Genomic DNA, 27,665 nt, shown 5'->3' with positions numbered 1-27,665 from the left:
TGTATTATTGTATTATGGAACCACCTTTGTATATGCAGTCCATCATTGACTGAAATGTTGTTATGCCATACTTGGCTGTATAAGGAGATCTTCCCTTTTATTTATAATGCATCAATGGTCCCCAACTTTTTTGGCACCAAGAACCATTTTCGTAGAGAATTTCCCATGGATTGGGGTTGGGGGCCAGGGGTATTGTTTCAGGATGATTCGAGCATGTTATATTTATTGTGCACTTTATTTCAATTATTATGTTGTAATATATAATGAAATAATTACACAGCTCACCATAATGTGGAATCAGTAGGAACCCTAAGCTTATTTTACTGCAACTAGATGGTTCTATCTGCAGGTGATGGGAGATAGTGACAGATCATCAGGCATTAGATTCTCATAAGTGCACAACCTAGAACCCTTGCATGCTCAGTTCACAACAGGGTTTGTGCTCCTATGAGAATCTAATGCTGCTGCTGATCTGAGGGGAGGCAGAGCTCAGGCGGTAATGTGAACAATGGAGAACAGCTGTAAGTACAGATGAAATTTTGCTCGCCAACACTCATCGCCTGCTATGCAGCCCTGGGCCCCTAATAGGCCAGAGACTGGTACCGGTTCATAGCCTTGGGGTTGGAGACTCCTATAACACATCACTGAAAAATTATAGGAAAAGGCAAAGTGCAAAAATCAAACATTGTACTATGAAGAGAGGTGCAAAACATTGTATAAATTCACAAATTATACCTTGGCTCTTAAGTACAATCTCATTTCCAGCATTTCATATTTGCTCTTTGGTTTATTTCCTTTTCATAATAGAATATCCAGGAGTTAGGTTCCAACAGGAATCTAATTAAATTTTTAAAATCACTACTTGATATTTTTAATGATTTCCACACTAAGTGCACCACATTGATAGACTTTGATTTTTATCATTGGTGTTAGCACTTCTTAAAAATTTGTCCCCTTTTTCCGCAATAATGCAGAGATTATGTGATATAATATTCAAATAATATTATAAACACATGTGTTAAGCAAAAGCAACAAAGATAGGACCACCATCCTCATGTGAACACTCCAAATATTCATTACTCTTCTTTTGGGATATAATAAAAATATTTAATAAGTCAATGTCCAATGGACATATGAGTTTCTCAATCTAAAAGCAGAGAAACTTGTATGTTTCTGACCTTGTGTATAGTAACAATTTTGATAATGCAAACTTTTTATATTTTTTTGTGGAAATAGGTGTAACATGTTAGATGTTCTCTTAGGGTAAGTTTATGTGTCAAGTAACACATTAAAATTGTAATGTAATAAATATTAAAACTACTAGCAATACTATGAGTAGTTTCCAGACTTAATAATAAAACAAATAATAAATTAGATCTATGTGGACAACTTATGAGTTCTCTAACTGCACAACATAAATAAATAGTGCAAACTTAGTTGTTGCTTATATTAAAAAAAACAAGGATAACATGGATATCTTTATTGGTAACAGAGTAAGCATTATATAGATACATAACAAAATATTATTCTCTATAACTTTCTGGAGAACAAAATGCTGTCTAATGCATTTAAAGATTAGGCTCAAATGGAGTACTTCCCTCTGTGCTTATATTTGTTACTTCCACTAAGACAAGGCTAAGCATACCAGGTAAAGATAGGCAAAACAAATCTAATAGTATTAGTAAACAAAAAACCATCAGGGAAATGAATTGTAGTGATTGTACACTTTACCACTGAGAGAGAAAGAAATTCTACCCCTATGACCCAAAGCTATTGCATTCCTTGACTTTGATCTACCTGGTCACTGTCAAACTCTCTACATTAGCTTTTTCACTTCAATGATTGCTTTAAGGTAACATGGACCTACTGTGTGCCTTTTATGACTCAATCTATTTATATCTCAATCTGTGAGCAGAAATCTTCTATGAAATGCTTTCCTGGGCAAAATGTAAAAAAAAAAAAAAATTCTTCAGGATTCTAACAAATCTTCAATTAAGGAATTTTTTTTAATCTCTTGAGTCCTTTCTTGGCAAAATGTCTGTCAGAATGATAGACAAGATGCTATTCCAGAAATATTCCTTCACTTATCTAGAACAAATATCTATACATAAATACTCTTTTAAAGTGAATGTGTGTGCTCAAGATTAATTCATGTTGTAATTTTTTTTGACTGAGAGATCTGGGGCACATGAAAATTCAAGAGCATTACTGAATTACACACTTTGTATCTGCCTAACAATTGTCAACTAAAAGTCTAAAATTATTAAATACATATATATATTCATTTACTAGAGATAATGCATTAAATAATTAGAGCCAGCAAGTTTTTGCACATTTTGGAGAAAAAAATTTTAAACATTAAGTTTTAGAAATGAATAAAGTATTCAAAATTTTTGACATTGCAAAATATCATTACATGAAGAAGAAAAATAACACACACTTTAAAATAAAATAATTATGTTATATAATGAATACAATTTAAAATTCCAGCTTACCCATTATTGGACAGTCTTAATTCTAATTTCTACTTTAATCAATATGCTGAAACTGGAAACTTACATCATATAAAACCTTCCTTAACCATTTCAGCCAGTGTAGCCCTTTACTGTACTATTATAGGAGCTTATTCTTTTAAAGAGCATACTCAAATTAATCTCCTGATGTCAAAAAACACAATAGCCATTTCAACATCTGTTCTCATTTTCTTCCTCCAGGCATTTCCCTTCCCCCAGGCTTTTCCCTTAATTTATCCAATTTTCATCTTTCCTCGCTAGCGTTTCTGTGCCACTTTTTCTCACCACTCCATATGCTTAGGAAGTCTTCCAGATTGCACTCATCAAGCTATTGCAGCCTCCTTTAAATACCCCAAAAACAACCAGCTCAAAGATTCCAAATGTGACCTTTTACAAGTCTCCTTTTCTTTTATTTATATTAAATTGGTTTTTTTTCCTCTGTCGGGGCCATCACATCTTAGATCAGAATTTTATTATTAATCGATTGCAGAAGTTTCCATAATTTATTTATTGTATTGCTTATGAATAAATGATTATTTTTAATCACAGCAACTCATTATGCCTTAATAACATCACGAAGGTGACAACATTATTACCATATTAATAGAATAAGTTCTGATTATTTTTAATGTCAGCTATAGTAATTGCTTTAAACAGAAGATAAAATATGTAAAAGTGATGTAAATTCTTATCTAAAAATATTTTATATATATTTCTTTAAAACATGCAAATCAATACCAAGCCATATATTAAGAGAAAAAGCCAGAAATTCAAGGTCAAAGAATACTTTATATTTTCAAGAATTGAATTTAGGTCACCTAAATCTTTTTGAGATTGTTCTCATTACTAATTTATGACATACATGAAGAAATAGCTGAATTGCATGCCATATTTTAAAAAATATGTATCATATATTTACTTGGCTCTTCTTATTTCTGGACATAGATATTAGAGGTTTTAAGCCAGAGAAGGCCTGGTTCATCTCCCACTTCAGCAACTCAGTACGCACAAAATCTTGGGCAAGCCCCTTGGGTTTCTGAGCTTCTATTTCCTCATTTCCAAATAGAGACACTATTGACTACCCCTCCTACCGAACTTGTTGTTTAAGTTGTTTCAAGTATCAAATGAGGTAACATAAAACATGTTTATAAAAAATACCAATCTGAATAAGAAACAAATGATGCGGTAGAAACTGTGGGTGATGAAAACAATTCCAAGTTTTAAAACGGCTTAATGAAGGTGTGTATATAAATTCTTCAGCATGCTACTCTGTATGGTGTCTGTAATGACAGACCCTCAGTTGAGGCTGCCAATAAGGAGGATGTTCTTAGGAAAATAGAATCATTTACTAGGAAATATTCAGATATATTTCCTAGAAAGAGTAGAAGTGACAAGAAAATCAGTTTTAGCAAAAAGCAGTAGAGAGATTTAATTATTTCTTCAATTCATGCTTGCTACAGATTTCTATAATTCTATGATTTAAGATGACATTTTGTTAGCTGCCTTCATAGTGAAGTAAAAACTATTCACAGTAATTTTTGTGTCTGAGCTCTTTTGCTGAAGGGTCATGAGGGCATGACAGTGTTCATAGTTGCAGTGGCTCATCCAATAGAATATTAAAAAATGAAGTCCACAATGAAGAGGTGGGAGAATGAGACAAGGAATATGAAATAGAGAAGAAAACTGGAAAGTTATTACAGAGTTGTTAGTAACTTTGAATCAGGATATGTGAGCAAATAGAATGGAATGGCGTCAAGCCAAATGGGTAAACTAAAAGCAGACCTTAGTCTGACCCCCAAATATATGAATAAATAAACATATCAAATGCAAACTTCAGTGCTTAACTTGCAGATCAATGTAAAAGAAAAGGAACAAGGAAGGAGGACTATGCCAAGGTAGCTCCCAACCTGAAAATTGTGAAGTCAGATTTAAAGAACCAAGTATACTATACTCTAGCAAACATAAGACAGATTCTAAGTTATATTCGAGAAAAAAATCACCTAAAATGGCAGAATGTATCTAAATTCTCATAATGGTGAAGAGAAGAAATAGTTCCTTTAGTCTTATATATATATATTCTCATTAATTGACAGGTGGAATTATTCATAGTGATATCAAATTAATCCAGTTGTTTAAAGCCACACTGTCCAACATTGTTGCTATTCACCACATGTAACTATTTAAATTTAAACTAATAAAAATTAAATAAAATTTGACAGTTATTTCCTCAATCACACTAGTCACATTCAGAGTGCTCAGAAACTACCTGCAGCTATTGCATTGGTTAACGTACATATAGAACATTCCATCACTGAAGAAAGTTCTTTAGGAGAGTGCTGTTTTAATGTAATACAAATTTTCCTAATATTGAGACATACATGCATATTTAATAAGTAACAATGTTACCTAAAACCATAGATCAGCCCAATGCAAGACTATAATAACACTGAATGCAAATAACAACAAATAATACAAATGCAAAAAAAATATTTTTTTCTTAACAAATGCTATGCAAAAGTCTTTAAATCAGACTAAATATTTTGACATCCAAGTTTTAATTTGATCATTGTATTTCAACCTGTTAAACTCTACTACAGAATTTGCATTTACAGGATAATTAGAAGACTTGGGGTGGCTTAGATAGTCCTTCACTGAATCCTAGAAAATGATGCTGTCATCCAAGTTATGTCATATACTTGTCTCTGTTTATTATTTTTGAAGCCCTGGTACCTAGCATACATTCGGTTCATGTTTGTGGAATGAGGGAGCCTCTCATCCAGTTCTAACAGGAGATCATTCAGCATCTGCTTCAACACTTACATTGGCAAGAGATTTACCACCTCATAAGGGAAAGCATTCCATTTTTAGCAGTTCTGTTAGAAAGAAGTTACTTCGTTACAGAAAATCCAAATTTACCTGCTTATATAACTTCCATTAATCTTATGTTTTGTCAGATAAAGTTTAAAAGAAGTTTATTTTTTTCCATGTAAAAGCTTTTCAAATACTTGCAGGTGACTATAACACTTTCCCCACCAACTATCCTTACATGGCTTTATTTCCAGATGCTTCTTTGTCATCTTCTAATTTTGCAATGTCTCTTAAAATGCAATGTCCAAAACATTACATTATCTTCCAGCTACTCTGATCAGGACAGAGAACTATGGGAATTACCCCCATGGCTTTGTACAGTATACTTCTATTAAAGATGCCCAAGATTCCATTAGCTTTTCTTGGCATTCTCATCACAGCATGACTCATAGTCCACTTACAATCAACTAAGAGTTCCTACCTAAGTCTTTAAGATGAGATGTTGTCAAATCACAACTCCTTCGACCTTGCTTCTTTTATTGGTTTCTTGTATTAGAGTGGAGGACCTTATTTCATGCTGATGGCACAGGTATATTGTTTCCATCAGTTAAGATTTTCTAAACTTTGATTCTGTTAATCAGCTAATACATTAGCTGTCAATTCAACTGTGTGTTGCTTGTAAATATGATAAGCATAACCTATCATACAATAAAATCATTGTTAAAAAAATTCCAAGTACAAATGCCCATATCACAACACCAGAAATCTCCTTCTAAGATGATATCCACATATTACCATATTTAATTATTTATTATGTTTTAGGAGCCACATATATATGATCTTTAACTGTTCTAATAACGATTTAGTGTGCTATTCACATTTTTTAGAAAAAGAAATTTAAAATATGAATGACTTAATACTAGTTAAGTAGAGCTAGAATTCCAGTGGGGACCTTCTCAATCCATAGCCTGCCTGTTACCACAGAACACAAAGATTCCCTTTAAGTATCACTGGAACCCTTTAGGTGTAACATGTCGAGCATATTCATCTATTTGTTTCCCTGAAATAGAGGAAAGACTGTCAAAAGCCATACTGACATTGCTAATTTATTTCTTAGCATATCAGTAAGCTGTCAATCAATTTTTTCAAAATTAAAAATGGATTTTATTTGGTACTCTTGCTACTGTGAATACCACTTAGTGATTTGATTTTTTTAACATTTGCAACGCACCTAATTTTCAACCCATACTTGTTATGAATCAGTGTTAAGCCCACTGATTTTTTATTTTTTAGAATCTATCATTTAAGCCTTTTTGGAACTCAGAGCCTCAAAAAGTGAATGTTATATATGGACACTTTCCATTTCAATGTCTTATTGACCATTGTTACATTCAGCAGCTTCTATACTAATAATAAATTGAAATCACTACAGTCTAGAGCCTACAATTATATTGATAGCATAATCCTGTCAGGTGAAAGAATGTTGTACAGTACTCTTGAATTTCAATAGTATGATTGAGAAATCTCAATTTGACATTCTTGCCCAGCACTTTCTGCATGAAACAGGATTATGCGCACCAATTAAATACGTCTCTTACAAACCATTTTTTTCAATAACAAGCATTGATTGGTTCACTTTATAGTATTTGTTACCCAAAATCTCAGAAACGTTTGTGCTTTAACCTAAAGCATCTAAAATGGGATTTTTTTATCAAAATTCCATTTTCACAGATATACACAGAATCAATTATAGAAGTTAAATGTTTTCTTAATATCAGTTATGAGATTTGCTTCATATATAAATCTGAAATGTGACATGTATACACTCTCAAAGCATAATTAGCTGCTTTTTATTTTGGAGAGGGAAAGTCTAAAGCAAAAGTGCTTTCTGGAAAAATCACGTCTTAAATCAATCATATTAATAACAATTATATTTTAGTTCTTGGTTATGTATCGAAAGTATGTGCATGTATGTGCATTTTAAGATGTTATTCTAGTTACAATTGTCCCTTTTAATGCAATTATAAATACACTCAGAAAGAAGAAATGGAAAAACAAACCTGCCTTAGACATTCTTGCAAAGGAAAACTAGATCATCTCACACCTAGACAAGTTGTTCCAGGTTGATGCTTCTCAAAACTTATTAGAATTTCAGAAAATCTAGTGGCATTACAACTAGAGATAGTGTGATGATTATTACTTTCACATAATTTTCACTGCAGAAGAACCTAAAAAATAATTTGTTGAAATGTGTAGTATTATGTGGGTCTTCTTGCATACTGAGAATAACAAGTTATTTCTTTGGCAGCCCTTAAGAAAAAAATAGAGTTAAAGTCTGGGCGTGGTGACTCAGGCTGGTAATCTTAGAATTTTGGGGGGCCAAGGAGGGTGGATCACTTGAGGCCAGGAGTTCAAGACCAGCATAGGTAACATAGCAAGAACCCCATCTCTACAAAAAAATAATAAATAATAAAAATCAATCAGGTATAGTGATGCATGTGTGTGGTCCTGACTACTGGGGAGGTTGAGACGAAAGGATTGCTTGAGCCCAGGATTCAAGCTTACAGGGGTTCGTGCCACTGCACTGAAGCCTAGGAGTGAGACCCTGTCTAAAAAATAAAAACAAAAAAGCAAAAAAAAAAAAAAAAAATGCTTAGCCCCCATTCTCACACATATCCAGGATTTTTCTCCTTAGTTCTCACTCTGGATCCCTTCCCAGTTTTGAGACTGATCCTAACATTTTTAGAGGGCAGTAGGAGTGTTTCTGGCAGTGAAATTTGTTATTCATCAATCCACTCCCCATCTCCATTATACATACAAGTCACTGAGGGCATCTGTTTATTTATTTATCTTTTTAACAAAGGGCTAACCTATATTGAATTCTTATGTCTAGCCTATAATGATCAGTGTCAGAATGGCTGCCTATTCAGTCTAATTATTTAACCATCTTATCTATGCAGATCACTGTGCAATTGTGTCAGTCCTAGATATTGATCAGAGGGCCAAGTTGTACAGATCTGTGGCCATGCATGAGCTCAGCTTTCTAACCACAGTTCTGCATATTTGAAGTCTATTTGGACAAATTGTGAGTTTTTAGACTCTTCTGCCTTTTAAATGGCAATATAATACTGTGGAATTGTCATCTAACACTCTGTACTGTGATTCACTCATCTTCAGTGCTGAGAACAGTCAGGAAATTTTCATAGATTACAATAATGTATATCACAAAGGATACACGATTGTGTTATTCATATGTGTAATCACCCATGGACTAACTAGAAATAACAGTGGTCTTATTATGCAAACAGCAGTCCATAATATGCAAATTAACATAAACAAAACCAAACACAAACCTCCAGAATAATGTTTACTGATGTGTCCTTAAAAATCCGTTTTTTAAAAATCACGTTTTCCTGTCTTCTCAAAAACATTAAATAACATCAAGGATGAATGCATGAAAAAGTTTATATTTTCTCTTTTGCATTTTTGAAAAGGAACCACAATATAATCTTATTATTTGATTTATATTCTCCCAAGGCCATTACTGCCTCCTGGCATCATCATATGCTTGTGTAAGGTTTATATGGTGTCTCTTTTAATTGCTTAAACTAATCTATTCAATGACTGCAAATCTAATGCACACTGGAACAGGCAGCCCATAAATTCCATCCTTCAGAGGTGTCCTTGAACATGTGTTTGTCCTGATGAAGAGTAGAAACAAAACAAGAATAACAAAATGAAAGAAAGTCTTGTCAAATAATATATCTGAAAGAACTTAGAAACCCAAAAGATATTTTAGTTAAAGAAATAAAAATAAATTAGTCCTTGCTGTTTCACATTTTTGTAAGGAATTATTCTAATTACATTCAGTTAAGTCTTCGAGCTATTGTTAAACAATGGTGTACCATATGGAAGGATAATATTAGATCCTAATATATTAGATAATATATTATCTTAATATAATTAATGTTATTATAAATGTTGGTTTAGGTATATAACCTCCATCGAATGGAAACATTCTTAACACCAAGGAAGAAAATTAAGTTGAGCCATGATAACTGTTTGCATCTGAATCTTACATATACTATTGCACACTGATTCTAGAAAGCTCCACCTGAATGTATTGCTAATACACACACATATACACACAGAATCATACTGCAACACAAGAAATCAAATTACTTACACAGGGTAATTTTTCTAGTTATTAGAAATAGAATTACTGAAAGATATTCATAGTTGCATTATATTCTGTGTTAAACAGAATAATTAATTGTGTTTTTCTACCAAATAAACAAGAATAATTACAGACACAAATAGTAGTAGAAGAGGAGGATGAGACAATTATCATAAAACCTAGAAAAAAATTAATAACTTTCTCTTAAAAGTATATTTTCTGCATACTACCCTATTTTTTGATGGACCTTTTCTTAACTTGCATTATAACCTAGTATTATATCCTGAAGAAGAACATGGCTTAAGTCATGCAAATTATGTGTTTTCAGTCATTCCTCTGCTTAATAAATGACTTTTGTTACTCTCCTTACCAAGCATATCTGTGATTTTTTGAATTCATATTTCTCAAACCACTAGACAATAAGTCCTGAAATAACTAATTTGTGGCCTAGCTATTGAGATCTATGGCAGTTTCCACAAATGTCCATCTGAAATCCTGGTTTGCTATCACATTTATTTTTTCACAAGAATGTTCTGACATAGTTCTCGTCTCCATTACATTGATACAGAAACTCTGAAACTGGTTTTGGAAACTTCAGTCACTGCTAATTCTTATTGAAATTTTAACTCTATGACTCACACTTGTACTTGTCCTGCCTTTAAAATAATGACATAAGATAAAGAAATAAACTAAGTTAGATGACTAGTCACTTTCTTTTCTTTGCCCATGCATTATACGGGCAAATATAAATTCATCCGGTATCAGATAAACAGTAAAGTTACTTTAGAGACTTTCTCTCTTTCCCTGTTTTCCATTTAGTATATCCATCTTCTTTCCAATCAGCACCCTGTAAAATATAACTGGATGTAACCATACTCTGAAACTGCTACCTGGCTTCCTTTGAATTCAGGTCCTACTTCACTGAATTGTAGTATCACTGGGAGAATTAGCTCTTTAAGGAGTTCCACATTTTGTTCTTCTTGTGGCTTCCCTAGAACATAGTCCTTGGTCCAAATTTTCAGCAATCACCTTTTCTCCTAATTCCCACCAGCCATATACTAAACACTATGATGCCTTTTGAAATAATGCTTTAGTCCTTCAGAAATCTAAAGGCTCACTTTTATTTTTTTAATCCTTTCTAGTAATATAAGTTGATACAAGCAAGAACAAAAGCAAACTGTTAAAATCAAGATGCCCAAACATGGCTATTTAATTAAAAGAATGCTCATGAGACTAGACAGAACTCCACAGACAGCTAGAAAAGGAGGAGGAAAAGACCAATATTGGAGGTCCTCAAAGAAAAAGGAAGAGGTGATAGAATGGGTGTCTAGGCCAGTGTTTCAAAATACTTTGATCATGTACATGAATCAGTTTAAAAAATAAAATGTGAAGATAAACCTGCTAATCATCTATTCATCTTTAATCATATCCATGTACTTTCATTGTTAGCTAACCTATCAAAGCACGATACAAACCTTGGGTGAAAGTCATCATTGATAACAGATGGACAGTTTAAATATCTGATTTCAAATAACCTTTACATTTTCAATTTTTTGTATTACCTCTTATTGGATCAGATCATGTTAGTTTTTAAAAGGTATAATGTGTCTGACATAAAACTTATTCTAAGAGTAGAGGAGCCATTTCCCCAAGGTTTGTTAGCATTTGCTTATATTTTGTTTACTTTTGCACACTGTCCATTTGAAAACAAACACATCTCCACTTGCTGAAAATTTGTTTAGTTACAATAGAATAATAGGATTGCTATTTTGCTTAACAAGAGTATGGAAACTGGAAGCTGGAACATGATACATTACATCGAAAGCAAATGTGTGATAAAGGATCCACTATGTTCCATGTTAGAACTCACCTACCCTTCCCTCAGCATACCTTACAAAGCTGCGCATGACCACAATGACCTTCCTGATGGGGTGAGTCTGTCTGTATAGGTTAAATTTATTTCTTATCTCCAAGAACAAAATGATATGAGAGTCTAATATATTCCACACACTACAATGCATCCTCTCAACTACCTTTCAGGGAGTGTGCCCCCGACTTTGGAAGCTCCTGAGGTAATGGAGTAGCTGCGAAGGATTGTAGAGAAGAAAATCCCAGCTCTGTTTTCCCTGACCTAACCTCATTCTCTCCTTCCCTCTCAAGTTACAACCCCTTTTCAGAGTCACTCTAATGCCCACCTGGTTCAAGTTTCAGCTTTCAACTATAGGCTTGGAATGAGGAAGGCTTGCCTCCATCTGCACAGAAATTGGATTGGAAAAGAAGTAGGGAAGTGGGGAGATTATAGCCCAGAGTTGAGGGGGAGACAGTCCGGTATCTCATTTTTAACTTCTGAAGGCATTTTCCCATACTACAGTTATGTATTAGTAATATTCTATAGAACTGTTTCTTGCGGTAATTTATTGGCAAGTTGTTTGTGACCTACTCTACGTGCCTAACTCCTTAAAGTACATTAAAGCATCTTTCTAGTTTCAAACAATTGAGCTTAATTACACATTTTAGAAACAAATCCCATTCATACATGACAAGTTGCACATATACAGAATTTCAGTTCTTAGGCCAGTTGAGAGTTGAAAACAGCTCTACAGTGAAATTTTATATTGTGGTGTTTAATTGTGAGTGACTGAACATGCAGTACGATATGAACTATTCACCTTTTCTGCAACAGTGTTATGACATAACCTGGTTTAAATAAGACAGTTTTAACCATATAGTAGTTAAATGACTTTTGATATGACACTAATAAAAGCCTGTCTATGTTAGAGATGCTTAGGTTTTTACTCCTTTGTTTATTTTGAGAATATTAATCATTGTACTAAACTAATAAAAGAAAATTGTGGGTTTAAAGCTTCCATTAAAAAGTCCTTATCTTCACCATGAACTAGCATGATAAATGCCTAGAAAGCATCTCTGTCTATCCTAGTGGAATTTATAGTGAACAGAAGAGACACAGATAGGCCATGTCATAGAAAGCAGAAATATAAATGACTTCAAACTAGTGAATTATAACAATCAGAATTACTTTTAACGCTATTTGGAGAGATATCAATAAAATATGAACTATTTGGGAAGGAAGATACAATCCATTCTAATGACAAATTATCTCAATGGATTTTTTGTTAGGATAAGGACTTATAATGGCTTCAACATTTACTCTGTGTTAGACGTTGTCATAAATGCCTTATGCTTATGAAGTTATTTAAACTAAAAACCATCCCACTAGGTAGATAGGTATTATTGTTTCCATTTGATAGTTAGGAAAACAACAGCACAGATACATTAAGTAATTTGCCCAAGTGCACCCAGCTGGTGAAATGAAATCATTTCTGAGAAATTCAAAACATTGAGTCAATGCTAAACATTTTTTAGAGCAAAGAGAAAGAGAGGGAGGTGGAACAGGGAACAAGGAGATGGAAGAATCCTTCAACAGTCACTACTGTATCATTAATGCTCTCATTCAGCAAACCTTTAAGTGCCCACTATGTGCCAGGAACCAGATAACTAGGTGCCAGAAATACAAAAATAATGTACTTGACCTTGGGAAGATCTCCGTATAGTAGCGGAAATAGAAATAATTGCCATAAAATATGGTAAGAGGCAATATATTTATACACCAAGTGCTATAATATCATCCCCCTCCAAGAGGAACTTCACAATGAGTGGAAAGTAATACATTTCTAAATAAACCTGTGGAAGAGCAATTCAGTAATCAGTGAGATATAGTTAATCACAGAAAACAGTCTATAAGAGGTGAATTTTGCTACGCTTTTAGAGAAAGTATAAGAAGGTGAAATTGGTAGAGAAAAATAGGGCCTTCAAGAAAATATTTCTCTTGAAATAAAGGACATGCACAAAGTAAGACAGGAGACGGTCCCTCTTTCCTTTGAGGAAAAAAATACACAAAGTGTCTGCTGCCTACTCTCTCATCCAATCCATCTAACTGATATTCTTCAATTCTAAAATCCCCTCATTGGCAAATTAATTTTCAGTTGCATGCAGTTATTTATTTACTTTAGTTTTAAATATTGGAGGAAAAATATTGATTATTCATTTTAAATAATTAATAGAAATGTATAGAAGATATGGTAGTAGTCTATGTAAAGTAGTCAATCTAAACACACATAAACTGGAGATGTATTTAAAGTTATACTGGGCACCTTTCATATGGGTATGGTTTGAGGATTATCTGAGCCCTTTGGGTGAAACTCATTTTCTCTATGGAATCTTTCAGTACCTGAATTTTTTTCCAGTAAAATAACTCTTTGAGTTTCAAATGACTTTTCATAAATAAACTGTAGATCACCCTCCATAAGACACGTGTCTTATTACCATACATACAATATTTTACTGGGAGTAGCAATTCCATAAACCCAATAAGCCTCAAGACCAATATCAACAACAGAAGTCAATACTTAGGCAAGGCAAGTAGAGCTAGGAACAGAACAAGTCCCTTTAGCTGGAATTCAGGGTAGATGGGAAAAACAGATACAAACTGTAATTTTTCATTTGTATGACCGGTATCTAGTCCAGGATATTACATTTTATCTGTAATCAAATAAGAAAAATAAGGATAAATCTGATGTTTGGGAAAGTGCAGAGAGTTTATTTTACCTTTGTTTTTATCCATAGGACCATCTTTATTATCATGTTTTCATTGTTTAATTCCTGAGGATAAAGATAAAATCATAAAATCAGGCTTCTGAAATTTGAAACTAATTTTAGATTTTTATTTTCCATTTAAACACTAATGTTGAAAAGCAGACCACTGCTCTGCACCCCAGTGAGCCAAGCACTTAGTCTGTCATCTTTAAATGCTTTTCCTTATTTACCAGAAACCTTTAATAGGTTTGGATTGGGTCATTTTATTTCTCATTCTGTTAATAGATTATCTTTATACTTCTCCCTCTGTGATAATTAATAAATAATATTTTGCTCTTTTTGAATGGGACACCTTTATATGTTTAGAATGTATAACATCTATATGCTTGACATTTGGGGGATCTTGTCTAATTTTCATAGGAAGAAGAAAAATCTGGCTTGCAGGGTGTTTAGAGTACAGTGATGACAGCCTTTATGCCAATTTCACAAGCATTGCAGACTGAATCATAGGCTGCACTATAAACGGCAGCATATGGCTGGAGAGTCATAGCAGCAGGATAACGTGGTAGTGCCCAGATCACAGCTGTAGGCACACAAAGAAAGTTTTGATGCTGGTATCCATATCCCTCCTTCTCATCAACAACAAAAAGGATGACTACTTAAGATTCTGTTGTCTTAAAGGCTTTATTAAGTTATTGCCCAAGGTAGGAAAGGGATATTATTGTCTACATATGTTTGCCAGAATCATGCAGCTTCTCTATTCTGGCTTTCCTAGCAGGTGTCTCTTTAAGTACTTATTCTAAATGGAACACAACTGGGAGACATCAGAAAGGGCACTGTTGACAACTGTCATAGCAGGTTCCAGTTTGAATGGTAACTGAGCAGAAGGTACCTCTCCAGAGTACTTCAGATCATCCTAATAGCAGCATCATTTCCACCAGGAACCCAGCTTCTACCAGAAAAGAGTGCTGGGAAATGGTGCTTCTGGTAAAATCTGATCTCCTCACTGGAAATGCTCTATCCCACCAGATTTTGCATAGAAGATAGCTATGAGGCAATTAAAGGAATGCTGATTTTAAAGGCAAAAATATAATATTTAGAGGAAGCACATAATGGAGACAGATGTTAATAATGTTAAGTGAAAATTTGCTAAATATTTTTTTCATACCTGTTATATACTTTAAAACACTTTAAAGCCCTTTCGTAAGTGAAAAGAAACACTAAAATGTTCAAATGTTTAATTAGACATATTAAAGATTAATTTACCAGATAATAGAAATGATGTTTTCAAGGTATAGTTTCAGGTTATTGATAGTTTGTTATTGTCTCGAATTTTAATTTTTGTTAATTTGGAGTTCTGTTGTTGTTGCTGTTATTGTTGCTGTCACTGACCATAAGAAAATAGGAGAATTACGTTCAGATGCTGAAATTCAGGAGCCAATTTAAATGATAATTTTCAGATAGATCTTGTAAGGTATTTAGAGTAAAGTAACTCTGCAAACCAAATATGAAAAAAAAAACACTGATTTCTCTTCTTGCTTAGGATTATCCATCTGCAAAATAAAAGCAATTGCAATTTCTGCATGACTGCAAGAAAAATAGATACTATTCCTTAGTTTGCTATTTTACAAGTTTCTTAAAGGTACCTATTGTGCAGATGTATGTGTTTAAAAAGTAAAATTTATTACGAGACATTCACATATGCTCCTATTTTAGTTTTTCTACATAGACTACAAAATATAATTATTCAGACTTCTTTTGTAGAAGTATGTGAATTATAGATCAGAGATTTATATATGGATTTATAAATGGATTGCTTCTTTCCTTAGTTTATGCTACTGATTATCTTCTATAAGAATATATATATGATATATAATTGTATAATATGTCATTTCATGAGAATACATATAATATACATATGTAACTGTATATTAATGTATATGATTTTTGCCCTTAACTTCATATATATGTACATAAATGTATGTATATATGTGTATATATATATGAATATGAATGTATGTATATATGTATATTTTATATGCATATGTATGAAGTTATTAAGGTCAAAAATCATATATACATTTACATACAGTTACATAGGTATATATGTACATTAAGTTATGATGGCCAAAAATCATATACATTTGTATTTATAAAGAATATACATTTTATTTATAAGGAACAACACAAAATTATCTTTTATTCTAATGTTGAATATCCACATTTGGGTAGCAAAGAAAGACATGATGTTTTGTTTTGTTTCGACAAGTTGTTAAGTGTTGAGTTCAGATAAAATATCAATATCAGAGCAAAGAGGTTAAATACAAGACAAAAATGAAACAAAAACCTTGGAGTTTTCACTTCTTTGAGTGTTATAGACTTGGAATGCATGCAAAGATGGAACCTGGGCAAACTTTCTCATAATTATGTTTTTCCATTACTTTAGTAACTGAATGCCCTTGTATAAATTCCAGTGAAACCTTGCAACACATTTCATTGAGAAAATAAAAGACATTTGAAACTCCTTCATATTTTATCCAAAGTCTAAATCTACATGGCTCTGAATCTATTGTTTCTATCATCTTATTCATTATAAACAGTGAAGATATCTCTCTTCCTATGAAAAATTCATGTAACTATCTGTGTTCTAGAGCCCATTCCCTTCCTTCTACCTTATGTTTTCTCAAAGGCTTCTTTCTCCTGAATCTTTGGCATTCTTCTCTAATAGACTATTACAACAACATACAAATATTCTATAGTGACTCTCATTTTAAGATAAAACAGCCAAATCCACATCTCCTTCAAGATCTCTACTTTCTCTTCTCTCATTCATGTCCAAAATTCTTGAAACAGCCACCTACCTATTCTGATCATATCCTCCCCCTTACAACTCCAAACACTACATTTCTAAGAACACCAATAACCTCTGTGTCTGTCAAATCACAAACTTTCCTGTGCTCATTTTACATGATTTGACTATGTTGTACTTGATCTCTCCCCTTCTTTTTTGTCTCTTGCCTATCCCTCTTTTTTCCCTCTAGCTTTGCCCACTCCACCATCTGCTATTTACCTTCTCCTATCCCTCCACCTTTTTCTCTTTCTTTCCTATCTAATTCTCTATTTAACTACTGACTGATGAAATTTCTCATAGCTCAGCACTCAATACTTTTCTGTTCTCAAGGTGATATATTTTATTCCCATTGTTTCAAATACCATTTATGTAGCAATGACACTAACTTAAATTATCCATTTATATCTATCTATCTATCTATCTATCTATCTATCTATCTATCTATCTATCATCTATCTATCATCTATCATTTCTGATCCTTCCATCAACTTGTTCCTTATTTCACTTCTTGATCTCAACGAAGGCAAAACTTGTTTTCATTTACTCATGTTCCCAAACTGGGGGACATTCTTAAAAGCCTCTATCTCCCTCACCACCCCCATTCAGTCCATCCAGAGATGATCTTCATCACACACACATGTACACAAAATGACTCCATCCAAGTCTAAGTCCATTTCCCACAAGACAGACAAGGTAATCTTGTAAAAGTGTAATGGGATTATGCACTCCTCTACCTAAAATGGTTTTTCATCTAAAATCAGATAAAGATTTATTATCTTGGCCAATTTCTACAATTTCTAACCAATTTAATCTCTGCCCTGTGTCCTAGAAATTTTTATCTATCCTTCAGATCACAATTTGAATATTACTTCCTACAAGATACTTCTTGATTTGATATAAAGTTGGTCCCTTTACCCTTTCTCATATGTTTTTATTTTTCCATTACAATCCTTATCACAATTTATAATCATATCTTCCTTTGCATGCTCACTTATGTAAAATTTTATCAATTGCTAATTTTTAGGATTCATAAAAATTTTGTTTATTCCTGTTTTTTTTGTTTTGTTTTGTTTTTGTTTTTTTACTATTTTATATCCTACTCCTTGCTTAGTACTTGGCACCCAGTAGGAGCTTATAAATATTTGTCAAATAAACAAATCTTCTAGCTAAATCTTTTAAGTAGTAAAGACTGTTAGTGTGAACTTTTGTATAAATCTACAATGAAATAAACAAAAAATACATAAAAACATGCATGCTGATTCCAAGCTGTTTTATAAGCTATATTTATTTTATCATAGTCAGCCTTTGTGCAATGCTTATTAAAGTAAGCTCCATGTGTTTTTCCATAAAATCTATTTTAAACGTGTACTATATTCTACATGTTATAGCTATTAACAGAATACACAAATAAATAGAATATATACTGCCCAGAAAGACATTTACAGAATATGATAAAATAAGACTAAGCATAAAATAGTAAAAGGTAGGCTGGTCGCTGTGGCTCACGCCTGTAATCCCAGCACTTTGGGAGGCCGAGGCAGGAGGATCACGAGGTCCGGACATCAAGACCATTCTGGCTAACCCAGTGAAACTCTGTCTCTACTAAAAATATAAAAATTTAGCCAGGCATGGTGGCGGGCACCTGTAGTCCCAGCTACTCAGGAGGCTGAGGCAGGAGAATGGCGTGAACCCAGGAGGCAGAGGTGCAGCGAGCCGAGATCGCGCCACTGCATTCCAGCCTGGGCAACAGAGTGAGACTCCGTCCCAAAAAAAAAAAAAAAAAAAAAGTAAAAGGTAATTCATGTATACCAAAAAGAGTACTTGAGCAGGATTTAGTTTTTCTTCATTACTTACTATAATTACTTATTGGAAATTTGATTCAATTTAAACTTATTGAATTATTACATCTTATTAGATCGTATTAATTATACAATTTCTAGCAAAAAGAAAAAAAATTATTTGATTAACTAATTAGTTAAATTCTTGCTATTCTATAAAGTAAAACTCTTTACTTATTGGATGCAACCTATGTTTAGACTTTCCTGATTTCTCATAATGTCATTTGCAAACATTATTAAATACTTAAAATAATGCTTATTAAAAATGTTATTAAATACAGAAAATATTATTAAATACTGAAGAGCAAAGTTGAAAATTAACATTTCCCTAAAATTTATCACATAGGTAAAATTTATAACAGAAAATTACTCCAACAGTAACTTATTTACCAGTAACATAAATATAAAATTAAATAATTGATATTGTTTGGATATTGGTCCCCTGCCTAAATCTCATGTTGAATTGTAATCACCAATGCTGGAGGTAGGGTCTAGTGGGAGGTGTTTGGATCATGGGGGTGGATCCCTCATGGCTTGATGCTGTCTTCATGATAGTGAGTTCTCCTGAGATCTGCTCCTTTAAAGGCATGTGGCACCCCTGCCCCACTCACTCTCTCTCTTTCTCCTACTTTCACCATGTGAAGCGCCTGCTCTGGCTTCACCTTCCACCATGAGTAAAAGTTATCTGACGTCTCCCTAGAAACCGAGTGATGTCAGCCCCATGCTTGTACAGCCTGCAGTGAGTGCTTGGGCCAGTTAAACCTCTTTTCTTTATAAATTACCCAGTCTCAGGTATTTCTTTATAGCAATGCATAAATGGTCTGATACAATAACCAATCCCTTATATCAGCTACTATAAAATATACGTTTTCCTATAGAATGCACTTCCAAGAAACACTAAAAAGTCATAATTACACCAAGTATGTAAAAGTAGGCATAGGCAAGTATTTGAATATAAGAGCTACATTATAATCCAATATTCAATTATAAAGGTAGGACTAAAAATAGCCTTCTCTGCTATAGTTAAATTTGTTAAATATGTGAAAACTGTCTTCAAGCCCTACCTACCCCGGGTTCTCCTGGAATTAGGATCACTCCACCTACTCATCTCATCTACCAAGTCTTCCTCTCAGAAATGTCTTAGATAATTTCTGGCACCTCTGTCAAAACTAACTTGTTCAAGGTACCACTCCCCTGAAACCCTACCTTGTAAACAAACAGTGACTCCACATTCTTTAATCAGAAATTCTGGAAAAAGAGAAAACAACACCTGGATTATTCAATCTCCCTGGCAACATTTGTTTCTTAATTTCAAACAGAATAATTTTATAAATGTATTTTTCAAAATAATAATGTTGATTCTTGGTCTTGACTTACATTTAAATTTACTCTATGTTCCATGACTTCAAGAGTGAAATTTTCATTAGGCCTTTAAATTTGAAGACGTTATTAGAGAAAAAATGTAGCTTAATGGAAAAAGACAAAGCTTATTTACATTTGTCAAGTAAAATGTTTATAAAAGTTCTGAGAAATGGGGCAGTTCACCTATAGGGGAGTCCCACTCAGTGTAGAAGCTCATAGTTAGGAATCAAATAGAAGAATAGCTAATGGATGCTAAGCTTAATACTTCAGTGATAAGTTGATCTGTGCAGCAAATCACCATGGCACACGTTTACCTATGTAAAAGAAACCTGTACATCCTGCACATGTACCCTAGAACTTAACACAAAATAGAAGTTAAAGAAGAAAAATGAATAAAAATAATAAATGAGATTAGGCATTTGGCACATAAAAATATTTAAAAATTAAAAAAATAAAAAGTCACTTTGTAGAATGAAATTTGCCGATTACTTACAATGAAAGAATGCTTTGTTCCCCTTTACTATCCATTAGAGTTGGGTCACTAAAAAAAAAAAAGTTTTCATTTCCAATTCATGAAAAAGTGAGTGTGGAAAAAAATAAAAGAGAAAACAGAAATGTAATTAGCCAAATATAAATAGTCTTTGGATTATTCACTACTTTATCCTTTTGACAAGGCAATTGGGAACAGATTATGTTCTCAGAATTACTAGAGATGCTGCAGATGGCTTTAAAAATATTCTCAAATTAAAACACAAGTATGTGTGTGCTCTGGCAACAGAAATCATAAAACTTTACTTCATAAACTCACTCTTTTTTAAAAAAAATTTATTTTAGGTTCAGGGCTACATGTGTAGGTTTCTTATACAGGTAAACTCATGGCACAGGGGTTTGTTATACAGATTATTTTGTGACAGAGGTGCTAAGCCTAGTACCCAATTGTTTTTTTTTTTTGCTCCTCTCCCTTCTCCCATCCTCCACCCTCAGGCAGACCCCAGTGTCACAAACTCACCCTTATTTTCACTGAGATAATCCAATGAAAAATATTTTATTCTATTGAAAAGCTACTTTTTGTAAAAGTTCTCATCCTAAGCATTATATTCTAATAAATAACAACTAAACATACAAGAAAGAGATGCTCATAATTATAGACAATCTGCTATAATTTATATATCTGTTATTCATATTATATAAATATTCACACCTAATTATAACATTCACAATTTTATGAAAACAGACGTAAATGAAATTGTAACTTTATCAAATATTAGACTAGGATGGAGGAAACCTCTTTACTACGTCAGATTCCACTTACTGTAACACAAAACAGGGAAATTGCTCACCATATATTTCTTTAAAAATGGCTGGAATAACATTTGCCATCTAAAAGGGTTTCTTTAACAATTACTTAAATCAGACATTTATGTACTGATGTAAATTGTCAGATGATTTTAAGATAGCTATAGTCTACATTTACAAACCAACTTCATTTTTCCACTTCTTGTTTCCATAACAGATTTGCATGTGTTGCAATAGAAAAACACATACTGCTTAAGTGCTCTGATGATGTTACTTCTAGAGCCTTTCCTGGCACAGCTTGTTTTGACCTAGGACAAATCACTGGAACCATCTGGTCTTTGGCTTCTTCATTTTTAAAAGGGTAGAGGGAAATATTTGGATCTGATGAATGCAAAAAATTTTTTTAAGATTCTAATGCTAAAATGGAATCTTACACATTGGTTAGTCCCAAGAAAGTAAATAACAGAAAGAAAATCTATCTACATTTGATGAATTGCAAAGGGAATAATTTAACTATAATTTAAATTTACTATCAACATGATTCCATTAAATTGACTTTGACTATCATTTTCTCTTTTAGCAAAATAATTTACAAAAACATTTATAAAGGAGATATGTGTATATTTTCTTTCTGTTTTTAGGGATCACTGGTTTTTTTAATAATTTCCTATATGGTTTTCTAAGGACAATTTTAAAACTTTGTTTATCTATGTGGCCCCTCCATCTCAATCTCCCTGTTCCCATTGCATGGCTGTCTCCCAATTCTTCCAAAATCCATAGGAATCCTTGCCTTAGGTTACTTGCACTTGCTGTTTTTTCTGCCTAATAAACTCCTCCTACTAATTATTGCTTGCCTGGATCATTTGGAACGCAATTCAGCTCTCATCCTCTCATTAAATTGTACCTCACTGGTCTAGCCATCATTTTCTGTTATAGTCTCTACTATTATTCCTCAATATTTGCCTTTTCCTTGGTTCCTATTGCAAGATAAAATTCCTTTATGTATTTACTTACTCAGTCTTGACAAGAATATATATTCTTTCTGTCTTCTTTACTACAGTGCCAAGATCAATCCCTAGCAATAAATCCTATCTTTGTTGAATGAATAGGAAAGTACCTTTAGGCATGTGTAGCCTATAAGCTACATTATTATTAAAATATTAATTTAAAATTTATTCAAACTTAAGCAGTTATGATTATGTTACATATTTAAATTGTTTCCATAATTTGACCCGTGAATAAGTAACTATTCCTAGTGTAGTGCATTGTATATACAGTTAAATGCTTACACGTGTTCTTTTTTTCTCTTAAAGTTTATTTGAAATTTCAGATGGTAACAAGTTTGGAATTGTCTTTTTCTTCAACTATGGACTGTATCAAAGTTTATGGGCTATAATTGTATTTTGGTTTCTGCCAGGCATCAGCATAGCTCATTTGCATGACTGGTATAAAATTTACTTATTCAATGAATCATGCTCAGCTGCTGTACTGTTCAATCTGTAATAATAACTGCAGGGTGACTAACTAACGATAACTAATCTTCTCTCAACTACAAAAGCATGTAAATTAGTAAAATAAATGTTTAGTTGTGTATGTGTGTGTGTTTGCATGTTGGAGTTGGGGTGGATTATGCTCTTCAATTTCAGTGCAATGCTGCACATCCTTAATCATTCTGGAGAAAAAAATGTGCTGAAAAATGACAGTCAATCCTAGCCACAAATCAAGTCATTATATCCATTCTCTTAGCCATGAATGCGACATAAAACTTTATAAATGAATACATTGTCTATTTTTTAGTGGTGAAGTGTATTAGTCTGTTCTCACGCTACTATAAAGAACTGGCAGAGACTGGGTAATTAATTTTAAAATTAATTAGTTTTAAAATTAACTAGACTCATAGTTCTGCATGGCTGGGGAGGCCTCAGGAAACTTACAATCATGATGGAAGGGGAAGCAAACATGTCTTATTCACATGGCAGCAGGAAGAAAAAGTGCTGATCAAAGGGGGAAAAGACCCTTATAAAACCATCAGATCTCATGAGATTTCACTCACTATCACGAGAACAGCATGGGAGTAACTGGCTTCATGATTCAATTACCTCCCACCATGTCCCTCCCATGACAGTGAGGATAATGAGAACTACAATTCAAGATGAGATTTGGGTGGAGACACAGCCAAACCATATCATAAAGTCTCTTCATCACATCAACCAAAATAGAAACTGAAGCATTTCCTGCATTTTCTTGGCACCCTTATAAATTAATGATCACAAAAAAAACAAATGCAACTGAATAATCTGTTTTTCACTGGGATATGGAATTCAGTATAACTTGAAGTTATCTTTAAACTGTGGTATTAGAAATAAGCAAAGTCCTAATACTAGATAGTTCATTTACACAATTGAAGAGAAGAAGAATGACATAGATATAGCTACTTGTTTTATTTAGGAATATAAATTAGCTAAAAATCTTATTAATATTTCTATAGCAGACTTTCAATAGTGATTTTCCAACAGATTTTAGGGTACTAAAATCATGATGATTTGAGATGTTTAAAAATAGATAGGAAGATATTTTCAATCCCACTGTATATTAACCTATATACTGCTACACAAGATGATTTGTTTCATTTTCAATAATTTTTAAAGTGTTTAAAATAAAAACATGAAAACAAACACAGTACTGAATAAAATGGAAAAATTAAACACAGAGAATAGATAGAGTGTGGTTCCATTATTATAGTATCTGTGTATATATAATAAATAGGCATATACCATACACATTCCAGATGATGTTTATGATATATTACATATATCACAGATAGAAAAATTGAGGAAATAATTCAAACTAAACTGTTAATTGAGACTACTTGCAAAAATGGCATTTAAGAGGGCAGAGATTTGATGTTTAATTTTCAAATGTTAGTTTTACTTAAATTTATTACAATGAATGTGTATGTTCTTATAATTTAAAAGTAAATAAAATTGGCTCTGATTTAGATTTTGGATGTTTCCATTTTATTTATTCAGTATATGCTTTGTAATATGTATATTTTGAGCTTCTTGGAAGCATTCAAAATAGAGTTATTTTAACAATTTCAAGGCTAAATAAATGCTGCTATTTTTCTTCAGCATCCATGTGAAATGTCTAGAGAGCCCAGCTTCCCTGCCTGTTTATAAACACTCAGTGGACCCTGGTGTGATCAGTGGCATCATTACATTACTGCTTAATAGCACATGCTGTTGATACATTAATTGTTTTATTGATTAAAAGTTTATGACCTCATCTGCATTCCAGTTTGACCTTGTTTTGCACTTGTTGAGTGAATTGCCATATTCAACAACCTACGTAACGTAGTATGTATTATATTAATAAATTTATAAAATGAAATAAAGAGCTAGCTGATACGCACCTCATTTTTTTAAATCAACTAAGTTATTGTTAGGTAGACTCGATATTATGAAGAATTGCGTAATTGCAAAACTGTGATGGTACAGCTTCATGATTAGAAAAGATATTCCAATTTTTTTTGTAATTTTCTTTTAAATAATAATTACCAGATGAACAGGCTGGGCGATATTCTTATGGTTTGAAGCAAGGGAAATGGCTCTTAACTTCATATAAATGTCTTATTTGAAAATGACAAATGGATTCAGAATGTTCTCTTTGACACCATAAATAACTGTTCAAAATAATATTTTAAGTGGAAATTTTAATAATTTAGTTTATTTTTTGTTTTTATTTTTTGAGACAGGGTCTTGGTCTGTTTCCCAGGCTGGAGTGCAGTGCTAGAATTATAGGTTATTGGGCTCAATAAGCTCTTGGACTCAAGTCATCCTCTTGCCTCAGCTTCCCTAGTAGATGGAACTAAAGTGTGTGGTACTATGGTCAGCTAATATTTATTTACTTATTGTAGAGACAGGGCCTGACTATATTGCCCAGGCTGTTCCCAAACTCCTGGGCTCAAGAGATCCTTGCACCTTGGGAACTTTTATTTCTAAAACCCAAGTAAAGTCTTTGCTTCTTAAGAAATGAAAGTTGACTGGGAAATATTTCTTAGTTAATTGAGGCCATAGAAATTTGGTTAGGATTGCAATATGAAAAATTAAATCTTGTATTTTACAGGTAATCTTTTAACACGTAGTCTGATGTTTACATAATAAAATATCACTTTTGGCATGTTTGCCAGTTTCCCTTCCTTTTCTACTCTCAAAACTCTAAGGAAAATGAAAACAACAGCTCCTTATGCTATTTATCCTCACTAAGCACAAAATAGCATGTTTGTGAATTTTACATTCTAAGAGAAGTTGGACAAGGTGTTACATTCCATAGCAGAAAGGATGACACAGACTTTGGGATATTTATTGAATTTTCATTATTGGAGAGTATTGCTATATAAGGTTGTGATTGCCTAGATAGTTTAGAAAGTGGAACACACAAAGTATTTCCCAGATGGAATGTAAATAAAGGAACCTGGAAATAATACAAATGAAAGAATGAAGAAATAATTAGTGGAAATTAGAATTTCAGAGTTTGATTCAATAGGGACAGTCATCTATTCTTACTTATTTTTATTGATGAAGAAATGAACGTCTAGAACTATTAGATGACTTGTTCACAGCTTCAGAATTCATAGGTAGTGCAATGGTGATGTGAAACTAAGAGGTCTTGCTACTCTTTATCCAGAGCGTTATTACTGATTGCGATTACAGAAGACTATGGAAAGCCAATGAAGACAACCAGATGATGTGCAAAGTTGCTAACACATGAAGGAGATGTAATTTATTTCATATGTTAGAAATTTCGTATTAGAGATATTCATGTTAGAGATACTCACATGCAGCAAACTTGTTTGGAGCACAACACATGCACTAAGTGACAACTGGGACTACTAACAGAATAGGTGAATCTAAGAGAAGGGATTTTGGGGGCAGGAATTAAAGATTTACACTCCATTCCCAATGATAGTAAATAAGTATTGGAATAAATATTATATATGTTACAAATCATGAATTCATTATGATTTCAATTAATACAATGTGGAGTAGCTGGGATGTGGAATATTTTAAAAGTCATTTTATAGATGAGCTTATGGTTATCACTCATTAAATTAGCTAGAAATATTTTCCACATCTGGCCCACCAAAATTCCAAATGACCTTATGAAGTTAGAAAGTCACATCACTATTAGGAATAGAAAAGTTCCTTCACACAGAGATTGTAGCCATTAAATGTACTAAAATTTAATTTCATCTTTCCAATGATTTGCTTCCTATGCTCATGCAAATACAATTATTTGAGAAACAGAATAAAATGTATTCCTCAACTAATTTTATCAAGTAATGAATGTCACTTCCTGATTGTAGAAATAGCACTTTATGAAATTACTCCATGATCGCAAGTCTTTTTTTCACTCAACCTCTTTACCAGGAAGACTTTCATCTCAGCTTCAGCTCTAAATCACTTTATTCATGAATAATGAACTAACGATCCTGTGTACTTGTGAATTATTTTAGATATCTAAATTATTGTTAAAATTTACATTCTCACTTTATATGACAGAATGTCTAATTGAATATGCACTTGGTATAGCAGCCACTTCCTCAGACTCTCAGAGAATATTAGAGAACAGGGTGAGGTATTAGCAAAACGGGAACACAAGAAACTGAACAAAAAGGTATATTTCCTCAGACTAACATCATTTTTACCTGCACTGTAGAACAATTAAGAATTACTATTCTGCTAAGTGCCTAGGCCATTTTCTTAGAAGAAACAAATAAGCACTCTGTAACAGCACATTTCAAAGACTGATAATAAAATTTTCAGGCCATAGCAGTATAATAAATGTATCATTAACTCTTCGTAACTAACAAAGATATTTAAGATGGAAGAAAAAGTGTTTTGGGTTTCTTCGTTTTGTTTTTCTGTAATTATCTGCAAAATTTTTAAAGCCTTAGCAAATTTTAATAATAATCCAGCGAATGACCCCATTAATCTAAAGGCTAAACTGGATGAAGCCCAAATAATCATCTTGTATGTCTTTATATCTTGAGTAGTAAACAGAATAAAGTTCTACAACTTGGAATATTTTAAACAACTATAAGCAACAAACTCCAAGCATTAACTATGCCTGGATTGGTGAAAACTTGAGTGACAGTACTTGTTAATACAGTTCATCATCTCTCTCTCTTTCCTTCTCTCAAAAGA

General features: G+C 32.9%; 1 protein-coding gene and 1 long non-coding RNA gene across 9 annotated transcripts in view; both read right to left on the bottom strand.

The window, feature by feature from the left end:
- The window catches only part of LOC129464179 (uncharacterized), a 33,392-nt gene extending 16,294 nt beyond the window's left edge, over positions 1 to 17,098 (bottom strand). For both annotated transcript variants that reach the window (XR_008651461.2, XR_010115929.1), the window contains exons 1-2: positions 15,379 to 17,098; positions 14,125 to 14,178 (exon numbers count right to left, since the gene is read on the bottom strand). This is a non-coding gene — a long non-coding RNA (uncharacterized lncRNA). The remainder of the gene's footprint in view (positions 1 to 14,124; positions 14,179 to 15,378) is intronic.
- The window catches only part of PCDH9 (protocadherin 9), a 927,614-nt gene that overhangs the window by 649,500 nt on the left and 250,449 nt on the right, over positions 1 to 27,665 (bottom strand). The window lies entirely within an intron of this gene.

Source organism: Symphalangus syndactylus, chromosome 15 (genome assembly GCF_028878055.3).
Source record: "Symphalangus syndactylus isolate Jambi chromosome 15, NHGRI_mSymSyn1-v2.1_pri, whole genome shotgun sequence".
Taxonomy (NCBI): Eukaryota; Metazoa; Chordata; class Mammalia; order Primates; family Hylobatidae; genus Symphalangus; species Symphalangus syndactylus.
Note: the sequence above shows the minus strand (reverse complement) of the source record. Positions and strands in the feature narration are given on the sequence as shown.